General features: G+C 37.4%; 1 long non-coding RNA gene across 2 annotated transcripts in view; it reads left to right on the forward strand.

Annotated features, from left to right (window-relative positions):
- LOC129484931 (uncharacterized) overlaps positions 1-21,124 on the forward strand; it is an 87,031-nt gene that overhangs the window by 59,446 nt on the left and 6,461 nt on the right. The window contains exons 4-5 of one of the 2 annotated variants that reach the window (XR_010121589.1): positions 8,970-9,011; positions 9,160-9,297. This is a non-coding gene — a long non-coding RNA (uncharacterized lncRNA). Of the gene's footprint in view, positions 1-8,969; positions 9,012-9,159; positions 11,338-21,124 lie in introns of those variants that run through there. The other variant, XR_008658567.2, reaches the window with a different exon arrangement.

The raw sequence follows: 21,124 nt of genomic DNA on the forward strand, positions 1-21,124 counted from the left end.
GACCCAAAGATACAGGGGAAATTGTCCATTTTTATATATAGGTTTAACAAAGTATACACAGCTGGGTAGAAATATGATTGAGCAAAAATGCTGATAGACTGTTTGGGGAAACCCAGCAAGATTCTTCTTGGCCTCCCTGAGCATGCGTTTCTTCCTTCTGGTGTGAGGCAGAACTCTCTCTGGAATGGGGTTCTTGTAATCATAGTAAAACAAGGCAGATCAGATACTTTTTCTATTGTCAGTTTGTACATGAAGGTGGAAGGAAAGTTAGAATAATATTTTTAGCTTTTATCGCTGGCTTTGTGGAAAAGGGATCTGTGTTCTATGACCCACCTTGGGAAGAGGATTCTAGTTTCCCTCTACACACTGTTTTGAATGTGTCCCAGAGATTCTGGTATATTGTGTCTTTGTTCTTGTTGGTTTCAAAGAACATCTTTATTTCTGCCTTCATTTCGTTATGTACCCAGTAGTCATTCAGGAGCAGGTTGTTCAGTTTCCATGTTGTTGAGCGGTTTTGAGTGAGTTTCTTAATTCTGAGTTCTAGTTTGATTGCACTGTGGTCTGAGAGACAGTTTGTTATAATTTCTGTTCTTTTACAATTGCTGAGGAGAGCTTTACTTCCATCTATGTGGTCAGTTTTGGAAAAGGTGTGGTGTGGTGCTGAAAAAAATGTATATTCTGTTGATTTGGGGTGTAGAGTTCTGTAGATGTCTATTAGGTCTGCTTGGTGCAGAGCTGAGTTTAATTCTTGGGTATCCTTGTTAACTTTCTGTCTCGTTGGTCTGTCTAATGTTGACAGTGGGGTGTTAAGTCTCCCATTACTATTGTGTGGGAGTCTAAGTCTCTTTGTAGATCACTCAGGACTTGCTTTATGAATCTGGGTGCTCCTGTATTGGGTGCATATATATTTAGGATACTTAGCTCTTCTTGTTGAATTGATCCCTTTACCACTATATAATTGCCTTCTTTGTCTCTTTTGATCTTTGTTGGTTTAAAGTCTGTTTTATCCGAGACTAGGATTGCAACCCCTGCCTTTTTTTGTTTTCCATCTGCTTGGTAGATCTTCCTCTATGCCTTTATTTTGAGCCTATGTGTGTCTCTGCAGGTGAGATGGGTTTCCTGAATAGAGCACACTGATGGCTCTTGACTCTTTATCCAGTTTGCCAGTCTGTGTCTTTTAGTTGGAGCATTTAGCCCATTTACATGTAAGGTTAATATTGTTATGTGTGAATTTGATCCTGTCATTATGATGTTAGCTGATTATTTTGCTCGTTAGTTGATGCAGTTTCTTCTTAGCCTTGATGGTCTTTACAATTTGGCATGTTTTTGCAGTGGCTGGTACCGGTTGTTCCTTTTCATGTTTAGTGCTTCCTTCAGGAGCTCTTTTAGGGCAGGCCTGGTGATGACAAAATCTCTCAGCATTTGCTTGTCTGTAAAGGATTTTATTTCTCCTTCACTTATGAAGGTTAGTTTGGCTGGATATGAAATTCTGGGTTGAAAATTATTTTGTTTAAGAATGGTGAATATTGGCCCCCACTCTCTTCTGGCTTGTAGAGTTTCTGCCGAGAGATCAGCTGTTAGTCTGATGGGCTTCCCTTTGTGGGTAACCTGACCTTTCTCTCTGGTTGCCCTTAACCTTTTTTCGTTCATTTCCACTTTGGTGAATCTGACAATTATGTGTCTTGGAGTTGCTCTTCTCGGGGAGTATCTTTGTGGCGTTCTCTGTGTTTCCTGAATCTGAATGTTGGCCTGCCTTGCTAGATTGGGGAAGTTCTCCTGGATAGTATCCTGCAGAGTGTTTTCCATCTGGGTTCCATTCTCCCCGTCACTTTCAGGTACACCAATCAGACGTAGATTGGGGCTTTTCACATAGTCCCATATTTCTTGGAGGCTTTGTTCATTTCTTTTTATTCTTTTTTCTCTAAACTTCTCTTCTTGCTTTATTTCATTCATTTCATCTTGCATCTCTGATACCCTTTCTTCCAGTTGATCGCATCAGCTGCTGAGGCTTGTGCATTCATCACGTAGTTCTTGTGCCATGGTTTTCAGTTCCATCAGGTCCTTTAAGGACTTCTCTGCATTGGTTATTCTAGTTAGCCATTCATCTAATTTTTTTTTTTCAAGGTTATCAGCTTCTTTGCCATTGGTTCGAACTTCCTCCTTTAGCTCGGAGTAGTTTGATCTTCTGAAGCCTTCTTCTCTCAACTCGTCAAAGTCATTCTCCGTCCAGCTTTGTTCCATTGCTGGTGAGGAGCTGCATTCCTTTGGAGGAGGAGAGGCGCTCTGATTTTTAGAGTTTCCAGTTTTTCTGCTCTGTTTTTTCCCCATCTTTGTGGTTTTATCTACCTTTGGTCTTTAATGATGGTGACGTACAGATGTGTTTTTGGTGTGGATGTCCTTTCTGTTTGTTAGTTTTCCTTCTAACAGTCAGGACCCTCAGCTGCAGGTCTGTTGGAGTTCGCTGGAGGTCCAGTCCAGACCCTGTTTGCCTGGGTATCAGCAGCGGTGGCTGCAGAACAGTGGATATTGGTGAACCGCAGATGCTGCTGCCTGATCATTCCTCTGGAAGTTTTGTCTCAGAGGAGTACCCAGCCGTGTGAGGTGTCAGTCCGCCCCTACTGGGGGGTGCCTCCCAGTTAGGCTACTCGGGGGTCAGGGACCCACTTGAGGTGGCAGTCTGCCCGTTCTCAGATCTCAAGCTGCGTGCTGGGAGAACCACTACTCTCTTCAAAGCTGTCAGACAGGGACATTTAAGTCTGCAGAGGTTACTGCTGTCTTTTGTTTGTCTGTGCCCTGCCCCCAGAGGTGGAGCCTACATAGAGGCAGGCAGGCCTCCTTGAGCTGTGGTGGGCTCCACCCAGTTCGAGCTTCCTGGCGGCTTTGTTTACCTACTCAAGCCTCGGCAATGGTGGGCGCCCCTCCCCCAGCCTCGCTGCCACCTTCCAGTTTGATCTCAGACTGCTGTGCTAGCAATGAGCGAGGCTCCATGGGCATAGGACCCTCCGAGCCAGGTGCGGGATATAATCTCCTGGTGTGCCATTTGTTAAGCCCATTGGAAAAGCACAGTATTAGGGTGGGAGTGACCCGATTTTCCAGGTGCCATCTGTCACCCCTTTCTTTGACTAGGAAAGGGAATTCCCTGACCCCTTGCACTTCCTGGGTGAGGCAATGCCTCGCCCTGCTTCAGCTCACACACGGTGCGCTGCACCAACTGTCCTGCACCCACTGTCCGGCACTCCCTAGTGAGATGAACCCAGTACCTCAGTTGGAAATGCAGAAATCACCCATCTTCTGTGTTGCTCATGCTGGGATCTGTAGACTGGAGCTGTTCCTATTCGGCCATCTTGGCTCCACTCCTGAGTATTTCATTAAATTTATCTTCAATCTCTGATATCCTTTCTTCTGCTTGATCGATTCAGCTATTGATACTTGTGTATGCTTCATGAAGTTCTTGTGCTGTGTTTCTCAGCTCCATCAGGTCATTTATGTTCTTCTCTAAACTGGTTATTCCAGTTAGCAGTTCATGTAACCATTTATCAAGATTCTTAGCTTCTTTGTTTTGAGTTAGAATTTACTCCTTTAGCTTGGAGGAGTTTGTTATTACCCACCTTCTGAAGTCTACTTCTGTCAATTTGTCAAACTCATTCTCTGTCCAGTTTTGTTCCCTTGCTGGCGAGGAGTTGTGATCCTTTGGAGGAGAAGAGGCATTCTGGTTTTTGGAATTTTCAGCCTTTTTTCACTGTTTTTTTCTCATCTCCATGGATTTATCAACCTTTGGTCTTTGATGTTGGTGACCTGCAGATGTGGTTTTTGCGTGGTCATCCTTTTTGTTGATGTTGATGCTATTGCTTTCTGTTGGTTAGTTTTCCTTCTAATAGTCAAGCCCCTCTTCTGCAGGTCTGCTGGAGTTTGCTGGAGGTCCACTCCAGACCCTGTTTGCCTGGGTATCACCAGTGAAGGCTGCATAACAGCAAAGATTGCTGCCTGCTCCTTCCTCTGGAAGCTTCGTCCCAGAAGGTCACCCACCAGATGCCAGCTGGAACTCTCCTGTATGAGGTGTCTGTCAACCCCTGCTGGGAGGTCTCTCCCCATCAGGAGGCACAGGGGTCAGGAACCCACTTGAGCAGGCAGTCTGTCCCTTGGTAGACCTCGAGCACTGTGCCAGGAGATCCACTGCTCTCTTCAGAGCCAGCAGGCAGGAATGTTTAAGTCTGCGGAAGGTGTTCTCACAGCTGCCCCCTCTCCAAGATGCTCTGTCCCAGGGAGATGGGAGTTTTATCTATAAGCCCCTGACTGGGGCTCCTGCCTTTTTTTCAGAGATGCCCTGCCCAGAGAGGAGGAGATTCCTATTGTTTTTCTACTGCTGCTTCTAGGATTTGACAGGTTGTATTTCAGTAAAGAGTAATAAACACACAGAAAGAAGACAGGAATATTTTACCTAGTGCTTCACTGAAATCAGATTCTGTATATTTATCAATAGTTATTCACTGAGGCCATCCTGTCCTTGATTTGGAGCTAGTGAACATGTTGTTTATGGGACATAGAGTAATATTTTAACTAAAAAATAAAAATCATAGCCCATCAACTGGATTTTTTGTCACAGAAACCTGATATATCTAGGGAATTATATGTGGATACTTTGGTGTCAAGCATTGAATATAACCTATTTTGTTAACCATGTGAAAACATTAAACTAGTACACATTTTATTTGGCATGTTGTCATCCAGTGACAAAAAATATTAAAGAATCTTAGTGGAAGGAGTTATATATAACAAACAGGAATAATAATTTAAGACAAACAATAAAGATAGATATACGTTAGAAGATCTCCCTTAGTCCACTTGAGCTACTATATAAGAAAATATCTTAGACTATGTAATTTATAAGGAACAGAAAATTATTGCTCACAGTTCTAGAGGCAGGGAAGTCCAGGATCAAGTTTCCAGCAGATTTCATGTTTGGTGAAGGTTTGCTGTCTGCCTCATAAGATGCCACCTTCTAACTGTGACTTCACGTGGTGGAAGGGGCAAGGGAGATCCCTTGAGCCTCTTTTATTGGAGTACCAAAAATTTATCAGAGTGGAGCCCTCATAACTTAATCACATCCCAAATTCCCCACCTCTTATACTATTGCATTGGGTTTTAGGTTGCATCCTATGAATTTGTGGAAACACCAACATTCAGACCATAGAACTATCTAAAATAACACAATTGTGGTAATTACCTTTTTGGCCAAAATATACTTTTAAAGTAATGAGAAACCAGTCAGTATTTAGGTCAAATTATATTTCTAAAAGTTGATAGCTTAGATGATTTTTATTGTGTCATATAAAAAAGTTAAAAAATTATATTTAGTTACTTAAGGATGATGCTTTAAAAAACAAAACTATGTGAAAAGAATTCACTTTTGAGAATGCATTCTTGTGTTGCTAATGAAAACTTTGCTGTCATAAATAAAAGGAAACAAATACATGTATAAAAGAGAGCTTTTCTTCACAAGTTTTATTTGACCTTTGATAGAGTCAGGAGATGCTATTAACATCTAAGTAGTTTTAGAATTTCAAGAATAAAAGGATACTCTCTGACTGCAGCATTTTTGTATTTTTAATTCCAAGGCCTCTGTTACGGTGTTCGCATACTGATTAAAGGATTAGTTTTTCCATTTTTCTGCCAATCTTGTAAGCAACAACTTGAATGATCAAACATGGTAAATATAAATATTTAATATGCAGAATTTTATGTAATCATTTGTATTAATATTTATCTAGCACTTTAAGTTTCCAACTCCCTTTCTTGTTAGTCATTTCCCCAGCATCCTGGTGCCCATGAGTTTAGGAGCTTTGTTTCTTGCTGAGGAGGCAGGCAGCAGCTTGAGAAAATGCACTGGGGTGTTGGGCATCTGAACTTTCTTCTTTTCTCTTTGGTCTGGAAATATGATAAAAGACATATCTAATATCTTTTGCTTATTTGAAAGAATTGTCTAATCCCTACGCTAGATTTATGTTATGTTGATTGGGGGGAGGGGGAGGAAATGCATGATTTTAGACTAATGGCATATCAGTTAAAGGCTGGGCTATTTGAAGGAGAAGTGTGAAAGTTTAACATATCCTTAGCACTTACGATATGTTAGGCTATAAAACCCAAAGTTAATAACACTGCCTTCTGCTGTTGGTCCTATTCAGCTCTCATCTTACCCTTCTGTGACTAGAAAGGGGTCTGGATGCAGATCCTAAGGGAGAGTTCTTGGATCTTGCATAATAAAGAATTCAGGGTGAGTCCATAGAGTAAAGTGAAAGCAAGTTTATTAGAAAAGTAAAGGAATAAAAGAATGGCTACTCCATAGACAGAGCCTCTGGTTGCCAATTTTTATGGTTATTTCTTGATTATATGATAAACAAGGGGTGGATTATTCAGTCCTCCCCTTTTTAGATCATATAGGATAACTTCCTGACATTGCCATGACATTTGTAAACTGTCATGGTGCTGGTGGGAGTGTATTAGTGAGGATGACCAGAGCTCACTCTCGTTGCCATCTTGGTTCTGGTGGGTTTTAGCCAGCTTCTTTACTACAACCTGTTTTATCAGCAAGGTCTTTATGGCCTGTATCTTGTGCCATCATCCTAATGTCTTAACCATCTGGGAATGCAGACCAGTAAGTTTTTAGCCTTATTTTACCCAGCACCAATTGAAGATGCAGTTGCTGTGGTTCAAACACCTCTGACACTTCCAGTCTTGCCTACTTTAAACTGTTCCCCATGCTGCTAACACATAGCTACTGAGCAGATCTCTCTTAATGCAAATATATTATTTACTCCCCTATTAGAAATTTTGTTATAGGCTCTCTGTAGCCTACAAGAAAAAGGTAAAACATCCAACCACCCCTGATCCATCTAGGCCCTCAACCTCACTCAGCTCACCAGCTACCTCATAGCTCATGCTGTATTAATGAGACAGATACCTCTAGGACTACTTCATACTTCCAAACTCTTGCTCCCTGTTCCTACTTCCCGGAATACCCTCTTCCCAGAAAACCTTTCCCATACCCCAGTTGATTCTAAGTACCCTTGTGAAGAAAACCAGAATATTTTACCCCAAAATATACTTCTTTGGCATGTTTTAATATGGCTATTCAGAGGGGCTGCAAAACATAGACATAGCCCTGAAAAGCTGCCTGGTTTATGGGAAATTTGTATCTGTAGAGGAAATCTACGTTAGTGAAATGAAGTAAACAACAGATGAAAACAGGCGTTCTCTGAGGTCCCCCTTGGATCTAGGAAAGGTTAACTCACAGAAAAAAGAGACTCAAAGTCTCACACTTTTAAAGGTCTGACAGAGAAGCCTTTACCAAAAGCTACCATCTATTATTTTTGAGGGCAGCTCTGAGATTACCTGAAATATTTTCATGTGCATAACAAGACAGCCTTTGCTTGACATACTTTCTTCTCTCTACTCTCCCATAACCTGTGATACCACCTTTCCCTGTCCCCAGGACCTCCAAGCCTCTATTCTTTCTGTAACCTGAGGGTGTAATGAAAACTTCAGTTATTTGACCCCTCCTTTGAGCCTCATACCTTGTAGTATGGCTCGCATGTCCATAAGCCCGTTAATAAATTTGTAAACCTTTCCCTTCCACTAATCTGTCTTTTGTTACAGAGGTATCCCAGCTAAGAACTCATGAGAATTGAGAAAAGAAATTGTGTATTTTTTTTTCCTCCCCTTCCATTGCCCTAGGCTTCCGTAGACTTCTTACTCATTGGCAGAACAAACAGCATGTTTGGTAGTCCAGGCCTCAGACTGAGTTTGATCCTATAGTCTGTCCTTTACTTTCTGGATAACCTTAACTTCTTCAACCTCCCATTCCTTATCAGTAAAATAAGGTATTTATAATAATAGTACTTGTCTCATAGAGGATTCAGTGAGTTAATACTGGTAAATTACTTTGACATTGTACCTTGCACATTGTAAACATGTAATAAATGTTTCAATTACAATGATGCCATTTTCCATTATCAGTAATTATGATTGCTATAGCATCTTTTGCATTATGATTTCAACATTATCTTTTCCATGAGTTTGTTTTCCTACTGGATTATCTCCTCCTATAAGGTAGTATTCATTCCATACTTATCTCTGAATCCTCAGAGCTCTGCATTGAGCCTCATTCATAATAGGAAGTCAATAGATGTTACATGCTTACGAGATTGCCAGCTTATCGTCTAAATTAATATTAAAGCATCACACTCTGGACTTTGTAGAATGGCTAAGAAAAGTGTTTCTTCATAGGCTAGAGGTTCAGATTATATGTTTGTTACAAAACTGGCAGGTTTGTATGCCCGCTCTGCAGAAACATATCAATATACTGAGACAGTGGAGATTGCAGCAGGGAAAGAGTTTAATAATAGCAAGGCCAAAAAGCAAGGAGATGGGAGGAATCCTGAAGCCTCAAATCTGTCTCCTCAAGGGGTGCTGCTCAAGGATATTTAAGAGGATTGTGGAAGGTGAGGGGCTGGAAAGTTGGGGTTGTTGATTGGTCGAGGAAAGGGGGATAAAATCATCAGAATGTGGATATTGCATTCTTCCGTGAGTCAGTTCCTTGCTGGGCCCTTCAGACAAGCTACTTTTATTAATATGCAAAATCTAAAGGGAACATTTAAAGTTTATTTTATTTGTTTTAGATTTTACCTATAAAACAAACAAACAAACAAAAAAAAACCACAATATCCTGTGACAAGGGGTACATAATAAACAGCAACTAGCTATAAGAAAGTAGGCCAAAGAGAAAGCTGGCTTAATAATTACTGCTGATTTTGCTATAAGCCCAGCTAGATTTTTTGTTTTTCTTAATTGATTTTATATAGTTTTCTTGGGGATAGTTCTATGTTCATGTACATTTCTAGCACTTTCAGTGTAGTCTCTGTTGGGTGTTCCTGGGGTTTGTTTCTGACAGCCATTTTCTGTTTTCTCTATAGGTACCAGGCTCTTGGAGCCTTACATTCTTCAGCATTTAGAAGGTACTTAAATTATTTAATTCCTGTTTTTGAATTTATAATTAAATAGTAAAACTATTTTATTGTGTGCAGAAATTGATGATGTTATTTATGTATTTGGTTTATGTTTTTGTTTGTTTGTTTGTTTGTTTATTTATTTATTTTGAGGCAGAGTCTCACTCTGGTAACCCAGGCTGAGTGCAGAGGTACAATCATGGATCACTGCAGCCTCAACTTTCTAGGTTAAATCAATCCTCCCACCTCAGCCTCCCAAGTAGCTGGGACTACAGGTGTGCGCCATGACATCTGGGTAAGTTTTAATTTATTTTAAAGACAGATTCTTGCCATTTTGCCCAGACTGTTCTCAAACTCCTGGACTCAAGTGATCTCCCTGCCTTGGCCTTCCAAAATGTTGGGATTATAGGTGTAAGCCAGAACACCCAGCCTATGCCTTTGTTGAAACTCTGAAAGCAGAATGGCAGATAGTAGCTTTAAGTGAATCAAAAGAAATGATTTTTTCTTATTTTTTATTTTTGAAGATCATAAAGTTTGTAATTTTTTTTCTTAACCAAATGTAATATTGTTAAATAGATGGTGTTTCTGAATATAACTTTTAGTAAGTTATCTTTAATATTTCTGTTTCCTTAGCAAGATGGGAGGTCTTCAATGACAAATAATTTTCTTTTAATCTTGGTAGGACTTGTCAGTTCTGTTGGCATAAACATAGGGTTTTAAATTGAAAACCAAGGTTGTTTACTGGATATAGATAGAGATTTACTACAAAATTCTATTATCCAAGACTTCTAAAAGATTGATATATCTTTAGTTATTATTAATACTCCCATGTCTCCTTTATAGTTTTCTTTTTTTATTGCTTAATGCTTCACTTTTCTTACTTTTCTCTGGAAAAGCATTCAGTATGTAGTATTAGAATGCATAACCTTGTAAGCATATTTATAGCATCTCATTTTTTAATATTGTGATGAATGATTAATCATAAAGGGTTCATCTTTTTTATCCTATGCCATATCTAATGTATCTATGATTTAATACTTTGGAGGTTTTTGGAGGCTTTAAACTGTCCTTGGTTTGAAGATCCTTTTACAGGCTTTAAACTGTCCTTGGTTTGAAGGTGTGATTTCACTGGGGACCTGCCCCATATGCCTAGGGATTTTTCTGTCTCCTGCTACTATCAAAATTAGATAGTTGTAAGTAATGTTTCAGAAGTTGTTGGTATATGGAGTCCCTGAAATTAGGTGCAAGATTTAAGAGTTCTGGGAAAGTTCTTATTTTAATCAACTCTATCTCTCTTAAATGGATTAATTTTAAAAAGGCAGGAGAAAGGTTTATTGAATGCTCTTGAGAGAATGACTTGCACTAATCCTTTGTTTCATTCAACACCATTCTCAACCTTTATTAAAAGTAGAATAGCCTTATGGTCTGCTTGTCCTCCAGATAGGAGTGGCTTGTATACGATTGATGTTTCTTGGGATCATGAATATAGGGCTTGCTCCCACTCTAGGGCTAAACATTAGAAGACCAAATGGCTTGGCTTGTGTGGTCTTAGGTTTCATCTAAATAGGAAGAGTGTGCTAACAGCTCTAGTCTCAATTCACGACCAGGATCCTACATTTAGGCTCCTTGCTCCCTTGGTGTTATGAATCTGAAAGGTAATGCATCTCCCTCAAAGTTATGTGAGAAGTGAAACCTTTTACTGAATAATTTTTTTCTTAAAGAAGAAGGGATCTATTATTGACTTGGCTGTTTTATCTTACTTATGCAGTCTAGACTTAGTAATATTCTTAACTGACACTTTTTTTTTTGGTGGAGCAGTATGAATTTATCTTTACTTTCCTCTAGTAGTATCAAAAGCTAACATCTAAATGTAAAGATATTAAATATGACTCAATTTCTTTTTTTTCCAAGGAAAGATGTCACAATATTATTTTGGAAATTCTCTATATAGATTGTGAGAAAATCTATAAAAATGTTTACCACATAACAATTCAATCAATACTATTTCTGTGTTCCTCATGACAAGTGTTCTTAATTCATAGTGAATTTCTCTCAATTTCAAGGTCTAAGGTAAAGACCATATCCTTGGAGAAAAAAACATGTTATAGTCAAACTATCACTATTAAAACAATTTGTTGGACCAGCTGAAAATATTTATTAATTCACCTTTATATGTATATATTAAATCATTGTATTTTTGTCTTAATAATACTTGAGGTAAAGATAGTTGATTTCCTACATAACCTTAGTTAAGCAACAGATGGGTTCTATTATTAGTGTATTGTAATAATAAGAAAAAACCCACTCATCACTTTGAAAACTAAAATTCAATCCTGAATATTGAACTAAAAATTAATAAAATGTGATATTCATTAGAAAATATTTTTTACTTTGAAACTGCAAAGAGTCTAGTAAATTTCTTCTTACGCATATGGAATATTGAAAAAGCAAGCAAAACTTACGACTATATTCAGGAGCTTTCACTTGTGATTAATAACAAAACAGTATTTTAATAAATAAAATATTTATGTATTAAGGTAAAATAGACTTGAATATATAGATAATCCAGCTTCACTGGCACTAGAGATATATTTTAAAGTAATATTAAAGATAAAACATTTATGTTTAAGCCAAATACCAGAAAACATCATATAAATTATTTCTTATTATAAACATTTTGACATCACAAGCTTAGAGTAGAAATTCTTTTTCTATTCATCGTTTCCATTCCTTTCCTAGTATGAACACTTTATATTTTTCATTACATTTGTGTAAGAAATTCTCAGATTATTCACTCCTAGCAGATATAACCTAACAAGAAAAACATCATGAATCAAATGCATGATGACCTCAGGCTGCAGCTTGTCTTGTGTTACTGTCTTCTGAGGGAGAACAAATCCAAGCATCTTAACTAGATTTATAAACTTCTGTTGACTCACCACAGGGATGTTTTAGAAGGTCTCAGAGTATGGTGGTTTTGTGATAACCAGCTAAAGAAGTTATGGCCTGCCACAATTTGTGCTTTAAGTAAATTCCAATTTGTTGTGTGTATATCAAGAGCAATGCTTTAATACTTGATAGCAGTATGAAACATTGTAGGTACACTCACCATGTCTCTAATCTCTAGATTGGAGCGTCATCTCTTTTCTAGTTTCTAGAACCATTGAATGAACACGTCAAGAATCTCTGGTGTTTAAACCTCATATGTTGTGGTGCATGCAAAGAATTGGACACTTGAGTCACTTATGGTCTACTTGAGGAAATGTGCTAGGTTATTTTGGTGGCTAGAAACAGACCAGATTATCTTGAATAGTAAAACTGTGGTTATATTGCACATGAGAATGAGGACAAGAGTATTGTACAGAAATAAACCAGAGATCATAGACACTAGGAAGTAGTTGAGGGTCCAAGAAAATCTGAGACGCTTTAGCGTTCATCAGTAGGAGAGCTTCCATTTCCTGCACTGAGGAATATACTCTTCCTCATTTCTGCTTCTACTACAATCATTTGCTTCACTCTCTATTATAAACACATCTTTTATCTATTTCAGTTTTGGCTTAATTTTAACATACACATAATCATATTTTTACTTGTAGCCCACTATGATACTGATATTTCATGACCTCCCTTTCTGTGCGTATTTTCAGCTCCTATTATCAGCTCTTTAAGTTCTTCTATAGCTCATGCTTAGATTACCAAGGGAGAGAATCTGAATTACCATATAATCCAGGAATTTGACTTCTGGGTATATATGCAAAAAAACTGAAATAGAAATGTTGAAGACATCTCCATGTTCATTTCTGCATTATTCACCATAGCCAAGATACGGAAGAAATGTTAATATCCATGAATGGATGAATGAATAAAGATGTTATGGTAGATACACACAATGGGATACTATGCAACCTTAAAAAAGAAGGAAAGACTGTCATTTGCAGGAACATGGATGAAGCTGTAGGACACTCTCCTTAGTAATATTCTTAGTAAAATAAACTATGCATAGAAGAAATATTGTATTTTGTCGCTTACACGTGTGATACAGTCCTTCTGCTCCTTAGCTCAGCTAGGTCCAAGTTCTTTTCTCATGAACAGGAAGAATTAGGCACACGGACACTGGAGAGTGAACGGAGTAGAATTTATTAAGTTAAAGCAAAACTCTCAGCAGAGAGGGGATACAGGGGGTGGTTCCCCTACCCGAAGGCAGGGAGGCTTTTCCCGTGTGGCTAGAGCCTCTTATGGACTTAGAATGGGGAGTGTGTGCTGACTGGATTGTGAATATGCAAAAAAGATTAAAGCGAAGACACTACTCAAAGGTGGGCATGGCAGTGTCAAAAACCAATTAGGAAAGGGTAGGTGTATGTAAAATAGGTGAAGGGTGGGGAACAATCAGAGGAAAGCATGCCAAACGGGAAGAAAACTTCTCAATCTGGTCTGAGGATTTAACTCGTAGCTGGGCTTTCAGGCTTTAAACTGTCTTCAGCTTGGAGGTGGGGTTTCACTGCGGACCCACCCCTATCTGTGTAGGCATTTGGCTGCCTCCTGTCTCTCTCATGTGGAATCCAAAAAGTCACTCATAGAATCAGAGAATAAAGTGGAGGTATGAATCAGGGAGGGGTGAGGATGGCGGGATGTAGATCAAAGAGTACAAACTTTCAGTTAGACTGGAGGAATACATTTTACTAATCGATTGTACTGCATGTTAACCAAAAATTGATAAGAATGTATTGTATATTTCAAAATTGCTAAAAGAATAGATTTTTAACATTTTCACCATAAAAAAAAGTTGGTTAGGTGATGGATATGTCAGTATGACTGAATGTTTCTACAATGTACACATAGATCAAAACATCACATTGTACTCCATAAGCATAAACTAATTTTATAAAAAGACAAACAAGAAATCAAGGATTATAACTTACAGCTCTGAAAAAAACAGCCAAAAATTGAAGAAACTACTGACAAAATGCTAAGCACAGTGGATTAAAAAAATGCAAATCTGAAGCTATTTTTCTTAAATTTCAGAGTTCTAAGGATGAATAGAAGACTCTATTGATTTTCTAGGAAGCCAAATTAGGCCACTACCAAGAAATACATATTGGAATGGGATCAGATTTGTCATTAGCAACACTAGATGCTGAAGACAACTGAGAAAGTCAGAGTTTAGAGGGAAAATAATTTTTAATTTAGAATTTTAAGCCTAGCAAAACTGCAATCAAATGTGAATAAAAAAAAACAATTATACTCAGACATCTAAGTATTTGGAATACTTACACACCATACAGTCCTCCCCTTCTTTCTTTAAGTTACTGGATATGAACTCTAGCAAACACAATTATAAATAAAAAAGTACCACAATCAGTTTTCCACTTGGGGATATAGAGAGATGAAAAAAGTGTTCCTACTATCTTTTTAATCATCACCACCATCAGATTCCAATGGACAAACAGTGCGTTCATGACTGTGGAGTGCTGAGATTACAGAGAAACCAACTGTCTGACAATTTAAAGAGACACTCCTGACTTCAGGGATGGAAAATTCATGAACATTGGTTTACTGGGAAAGATATAGCCAGATATGGGCAAGAAGAGTTTAACTACAAAGGGTGGTAAAATGCTGGGGGCTAATCAAGGCTGTACTAATGAGAGAGGACATTTCGTCCTATTGCACGTTTTTTGTTTTTTTTTTTCACTCCATGAATCCTCCTGGGACTCAAAGCAAAGATTTGGAGAACTTTAAAAAGTCTCCCTTATGGTAAAAATCTGGATAGGGAAGAGTAGATAGTGTGTGGAAGGGGCACTAAACTCTATCAGAGCACTTTTCTTCGAACTCTGTAGGACAGGAGCCTTAATCTATGGGGACAGGGAAAATAAAACACTTTTGCTATTAAGACACTGGTGAAAACAGATTGCAGTTGGGGGAGAGAACTAGAAAAACCTGTCTCTAGCGAAGGGGCAGGGAAATACTTAAATTACCAACAGGGCAAACATATTGAGGTAAGGGACATTGCATCTGGATAAAACAAGTTTAATCTTAACAAAAAAGACTACCTTGAACTCCTTACCACCAGGCTAAGAAGTGTTAAGTAGCAATTAGTTTGCATGATACACTCTGAGGTGAGCAGAGAGTGATGACTAATAGCTGAGGGTGAGCCAGACATTGAAAAACAAAATCAAACAAACCAGATGCTGCTTTTTTAAAAAGAAAAAATTAAAGACTGTGTGCAATGAGGGTAACCATTGCAGAAACAAACCTCAAACAGTCCATCTCCTAATTAGATTACCTGAAGCTCCGGCATTAATGGCATAGCAGAGGAAAAAATGTGCCCAGTTTCAGGGATAAAAAGTTGGTTACCTCAGTCTCTACTGTCCCGCACAAGATACCTGACAAATTTGCAAAGCATATGAAAAGACAAGAAAAAAAATGCGTCAGAAGAAAGAAAACGACTGTAAAAATTGAACTCAGATGTGATACAGATATTTGGATTACTTTAAAGAAAGTTTAAAATAACTATAATTAATATGTTAAACACTGTAATGATGGTGTTATATCAATTATCAGGTGGTTAATTTCAGAAGAGAAATGAAAACTGTAAGAAATAATAGAAATGCTAGAAATGAAAAACAGTAAGGAGATGAAGAATGTCTTTTAAAGGTTCATTAGGAAAATCAAGACAGCCAAGGAAAGAATCAGTGAACTTGAAATTAGGCCTATAAAAAATTATTCAAACACAAACATAAAATGTGGAAACAAGCAAAAAAACTAAACCCAAAACTCCAAACAGGATTCCAGTAAGTTCGGACAGTATCAAATGACCTACTATATACATGATTAGAATTTGAGAAGGAAAAGAGAGAAAGAGAACAAGAAAAAAAGATATTTGAAGAACTACTGGCTGGGTTTAAAAAAAAAAACCTATTGATGATAGGCATCAAATGATACATCAAAAAGATTAGATTGTAGACAGAGAAATCTTCAACAAAATATTATCAGATAGAATCCAGCAATATGAAAAAGAGATACAACCAAGGGCAGTTCATCCAATAGATGCAAGACTGGTTCTGTATTTTAAAATCAAAGCATATACATGATGAGGCGCACACATGTAGGTATATATGTGGCAAAACCCAAACTGAGGAACTTTTTATAAAATACCTGACAATTAAGCTTTAAATAAGTCAAAGTTATAAAATACAAGGAAGCCTTAGGAGCTATAATAGGTTAAAAGAGAACTATGGAAGCTGAAAGCAATGCTGGATTCTGGATACTGGAACAGAAAAAGAATGTTAGTGGGAAACTGGTGAAATCTAAATAAAATCCACAGTTTACTAAATACTATTCATAATGGTTAATTTAAAAAAAGTTTCAAACACTGTTTGGGTACAGGAATCTTTGCTTCTGATATTTTAATGCATCCATCACCTGAGTAGTATTATGCAGTTGTGATGGTTAAACTGGGCTAAGGAATGTTCAGATAGCTGGTAAAAACATTTCTGGGTTGTTTCCGGAAGAGATTAGCATTTGCATCAGTATACCAAGTAAAGATCCAGCATCATCAGTGTGGGCAGTCATCTCTCAAACCGTTGAAGGTCCAAATAAAACACAAAGGCAGAGTGGAAGGGTGGATCCTCTCTCTTTTTGAGCTGGGATATCCATCTTCTCCTGCCCGTGGACAGCTGAACTGGTCCTTATGCCTTTGAACCCTGGGACGTACATCAGCAGATTTATCAGACCTACTGCCTTGGACTGAGAGTTACACCATTGTCTCCCTTGGTTCTCAGGGTTTTGGCTTTAGACTGAATTATGCCACTGGCATTTCTGGTTCTCCAGCTTGCAGATGGCATTTTGTAAGACTTGTCAGCATCCATAATCACGTGAGCCAATTCCCGTAAGTCCCCTCTTACATAACTCTGCATATCTTATTGTTTCTGCTTCTCTGGAGAACCCTGAGTAATATAGTATTGTACCAATGTCAATTTAAAAATTTTTACCATTGCATGGGATTATGTAAAATGCTAACATTAGAGGATTCTAGGTGAAGGATGTACGGGAACTCTGCACTATATTTGCAACTCTTTTCTAAGTCTAAAATATTTAAATATAAAAATCTAATTGCATGTAAAATTGCATGTCAATTATACCTTAAAAGAGCTGTCAAAAATTTTAAAACTTGAAAAGGACTATAAGCTTTCTGGGAAATAACTAGATGAGTTAATATAAGTACCAGGAAACTCAGACCCAATTAGGAGATCAGAAGATTTGGGTAGAGAGTTCTTCAGGGATAAAAGGAGATTTAATAGAATATAGAATGATTGAGAGCTTAGAAAAAAATTCAGGGATGATAAAGAGATAAGACAAGGATAATCCATTTAAACTTCATGCTAAAACTTTCTCTTTTGTGGAGCACAGGAGTCATAGTCTTGGACCTATATAGTAGGAAATATAATTTTAGCGCTTTTCTTTGATAGGGAGAAAATTTATGTACTTACCAATCTCCACCTGACTGACCCTTGCTGGCAACATCAGCTTATCGAATGAGAAGTCAAGGGGTTGTGGTTTTCAGAATAAGAAATGTAGGTTTACATATCTTGTTTGAATTTGCATACTCAATTAATCAGAGCAGTGACAAAAAAATATTAGCAGAAGAAGTAGATGAAAGAGTGTGGGGAAGATCATCCTTATTTATCATATTAGAAACTCAATGGCCAATATATGAAAGCCAATTACACAATAAAATTTAGATAAAAAAGTGTTTAGGAAAGAGAAGTTAACCACCTAAAGAACTAGAAAAGATAAAGAAAAGTTTGAAAAAAGTGATGGAGAATGTGAATTGGATAATTAAGGAAAGGGGAAGTTTGAGACAGTGACTTGTAGTTCTTTCTATGATCTTTCCATGACCTTTAACCACATATTTCCATGTTATTATATTTTTTGAAATTTTCTGTCAATATAGTTATAACCTATTAGAGCCATTAAAATAGATGTGTGTGTGTGTGTATTCTCTTTTCTTTCATTATATATATGTGTAGGTATATATACACATATATGTATAAATCTACATATATGCACACACGTATGTATGAAATGGAATAATATACATTCCATATTATAAATTATCAAATATAAAGCTAATTCACCAGTAATTATTTCTAGCAATAGATTCAGGGATTCAAGTGATAGCTGTATTCAAGTTAATTATTTAAGAAATGACTTTTTTCCCCTAGACTCAAAGCAACACATTGGTAGCATATTTTCTTAAATTGAAAATCACGCATCTTCCAAGACTAGTGCTTAATTGAACACAACTAAGCAAGTTCATTTAATTGAAAGTCCCTTGAAAATCACTTGTTTTATTGAATCCTCTTAAGTTTACAATTGAAAAATAATGCAGATGAGTGATTCTTTTAGAAGTAGATTCTAGTGAACAAATGTTGGGATCATTTGACATCGAAGCTGAGAGTGTGATTCTTTTGGTATACTATGAACTCATATCAACAAAAAAGTTAATTTACATTATAGTATTGAATAATTGATTAAGAAAGAAGTTTACATAATTTTTGTCCCAAATAGTTTCGGGTCAAAAACTGTTCCCATTTTCTTGGTCACTCAGCAAATGATATTTTTAGGAAAGAAGTCAATGATGTTCAGAACTGAATTTGGATGGTACTTGACAGGATTTCACTATGGACAGAAGATCTTGACAAATATTTTAGTTAACAGTAAGAAAGAAGAATTTGGAACTAAAAACACCTGTCATCTAAGTTCTTAAGGTAATATGGCTACCAATGATGGAACATTAATGGATCTGCATAATTTACTGGTTGTGAGCCAGTCTCTGAAGCCCAGCTGCTGCTGTCTCTGATATTTATTCAGAGACACCAGAGAGACTCCTGCCTAGCTGTCTACAGGTTGGAAACTTTTTTTGGCTCTCCCTCAGACTGTCCACTAGATTTCTGGTAGGATCACTGTATTTCCTTGCCCTGAAGATCACTGCTTGGTGAAGAACTTCAGCAACATCTCTCAATAAAGGTCTAGTAAATCTCCCTCTGGCTTCACTCATCGTGGCTTTGGATCAGAGACCTTTCCCTTCCACCAGATTTCCAACTGGAAAGAGGAATGGCAACCATGAGCATGGGCTGAGAGCATTTGTAGATGTATTTGACTCCTTTCCACCATCCACACATTCTGGCCTCACTTTTTCCATTTATTTTCTTTCCAAGAGGAGTGATAGCTAGAGCCAGACTTGTTCAAATCCCAACTCCATTGCTTACTAGCTATGTGTCTATAGAGAAGTGTTTGTCCTTTGCAGGGGTTAGTTTCTTTATCTGTAGAGTGTGAATAATAATTGTATTTCTTCATAAGGTTCTTGTCATGAGTAAATGAGATTTTACATGTAATGTGCTTGCTTAGTATGGTGTTTGGTGTATAGCTGGCATTTTGTGAATGCTAGTTATTATTATTTTACTTTTTCTTTTTCTTTCTACTGCCAAAATATTTAGTGGGATGTAATGTGAGGGAAATAGATATGCAGATCTAAGAGGAAATATTGACAATATAAGCCTGAACAATGTGTCTAAAATGAAGCTCTGGGATTAAATAGGTTGCCGGCCTATTCTAAAATTAAAATAACAAAATGCTATACTTCTGTGGCTTACCTCTATACTAAAATATATGTTTCTAGATGCGTACTTACAAAATATTCATTATAATGTGGATTATAATTTTTATAATTATCTGGCAAAATCTGTGAAGAGGAGGTGATCATATTACCTTGTACTTGAAAATAAAAGCAGAGGGTTCTCAATTCTGTCTTGCTTCCTGAGACAGCCAAAATTCTCTTCTATATTTCTTGAGGAAGTCTTTCTCAATAAAGTTCAGTCCGTTATCGCCATTGATCCAGAATAAACTGCTAACTAGCATTCACATAGTTAAATTGTTTTCTGAAATCTATGACGATTTTATTGAAGCACTGTTTGGTAGTGTTATTTTTTCCCTCCAAGTCATTTTTGTCAAAATGTACTTCAATATTCTCTTTGATTGCAACTAAAATGCTCTCACAGTTTTCCTAAGATGCTGTCAATGTAATCCTGTAGTCAATAACATTATAATGTCAATGTATGACCAAGAAGGTGATACAATGTCAAGGATACACTCAGCATGGCTATATCATCAATTCAATGGAAAATGCGTATTTATTCAGACCTTAAGATGTCAGAATTGAATCTTGCCCAAGTGTTACATTACGGAGAAAAAAAAAAGATATCAAGCCAGAGAAAACTTTATTAAAATTCTACCGCATAAAGGAAATTTCGGGTTATAGCAGTCAAGGTGCCTTCAGATTATAAAATGCTGTCATATCTCCCATGACAACTGTGGAGGACTCCTCCAACCCAAATTACAATGCTTGATGTTCTGGGACCTAAGGAATTTTATGGAAGTAATTAAAGGATTTTCCCACCATGATTTACTGATAGTACTAGAGAACTTCTAATTTCATGAAGGAGGCGAGGTTGTTACAGATGCTCTAATTCCAGGTTCTGCCTACTGTGATGACCTTCTTCTTCCAGCCTGCCCTTCTATTTAGGTACTGGAAGGATGGAATTGAGATCTTGGACCTAACATAGGCCTCTCTATGTGGAGAAAAGGAGTGTCTGTGTGCTCTTCTGGTATACATTTAGTTGATTTCCGGATTTCTTTTATTATAAATTCAATCCTTTGGGTTAAGCTTTTAAAATGTCATTTCTCCTGGGGAGAGTAACACGTCAAACTTTGATGAAGTTGATTGAAGTGCTCTTTAAACTATGGTCAATGGATGCCATACATCTGAATTCCCTGAGTTGTTGGTAGAAAAACAAGATTCTTTTCTGACTCTTTCTCAGATGCCCAGAGTCAGAATATCTGGAGATTAATAGTTATTTCCTGCCTATAAGAGTGTCCTGAGAAGGCCCACCCACCAAAAGGCATACCTTTTCTCTGGGCTAAGAAATACCTAGCCATTAATCATCCTGGCTCCAAGTCTGGTACTCATTGTTTTTTCTATGCTTGGTGTATACAGTACTGTCTCTCTATCTTGAGCAGTGTCTGCTACTTAGTATTTTTCAAAGATCCTTTGAAAGGGCATTAAG

The sequence above is a fragment of the Symphalangus syndactylus genome, chromosome 6 (assembly GCF_028878055.3).
Source record: "Symphalangus syndactylus isolate Jambi chromosome 6, NHGRI_mSymSyn1-v2.1_pri, whole genome shotgun sequence".
Taxonomy (NCBI): Eukaryota; Metazoa; Chordata; class Mammalia; order Primates; family Hylobatidae; genus Symphalangus; species Symphalangus syndactylus.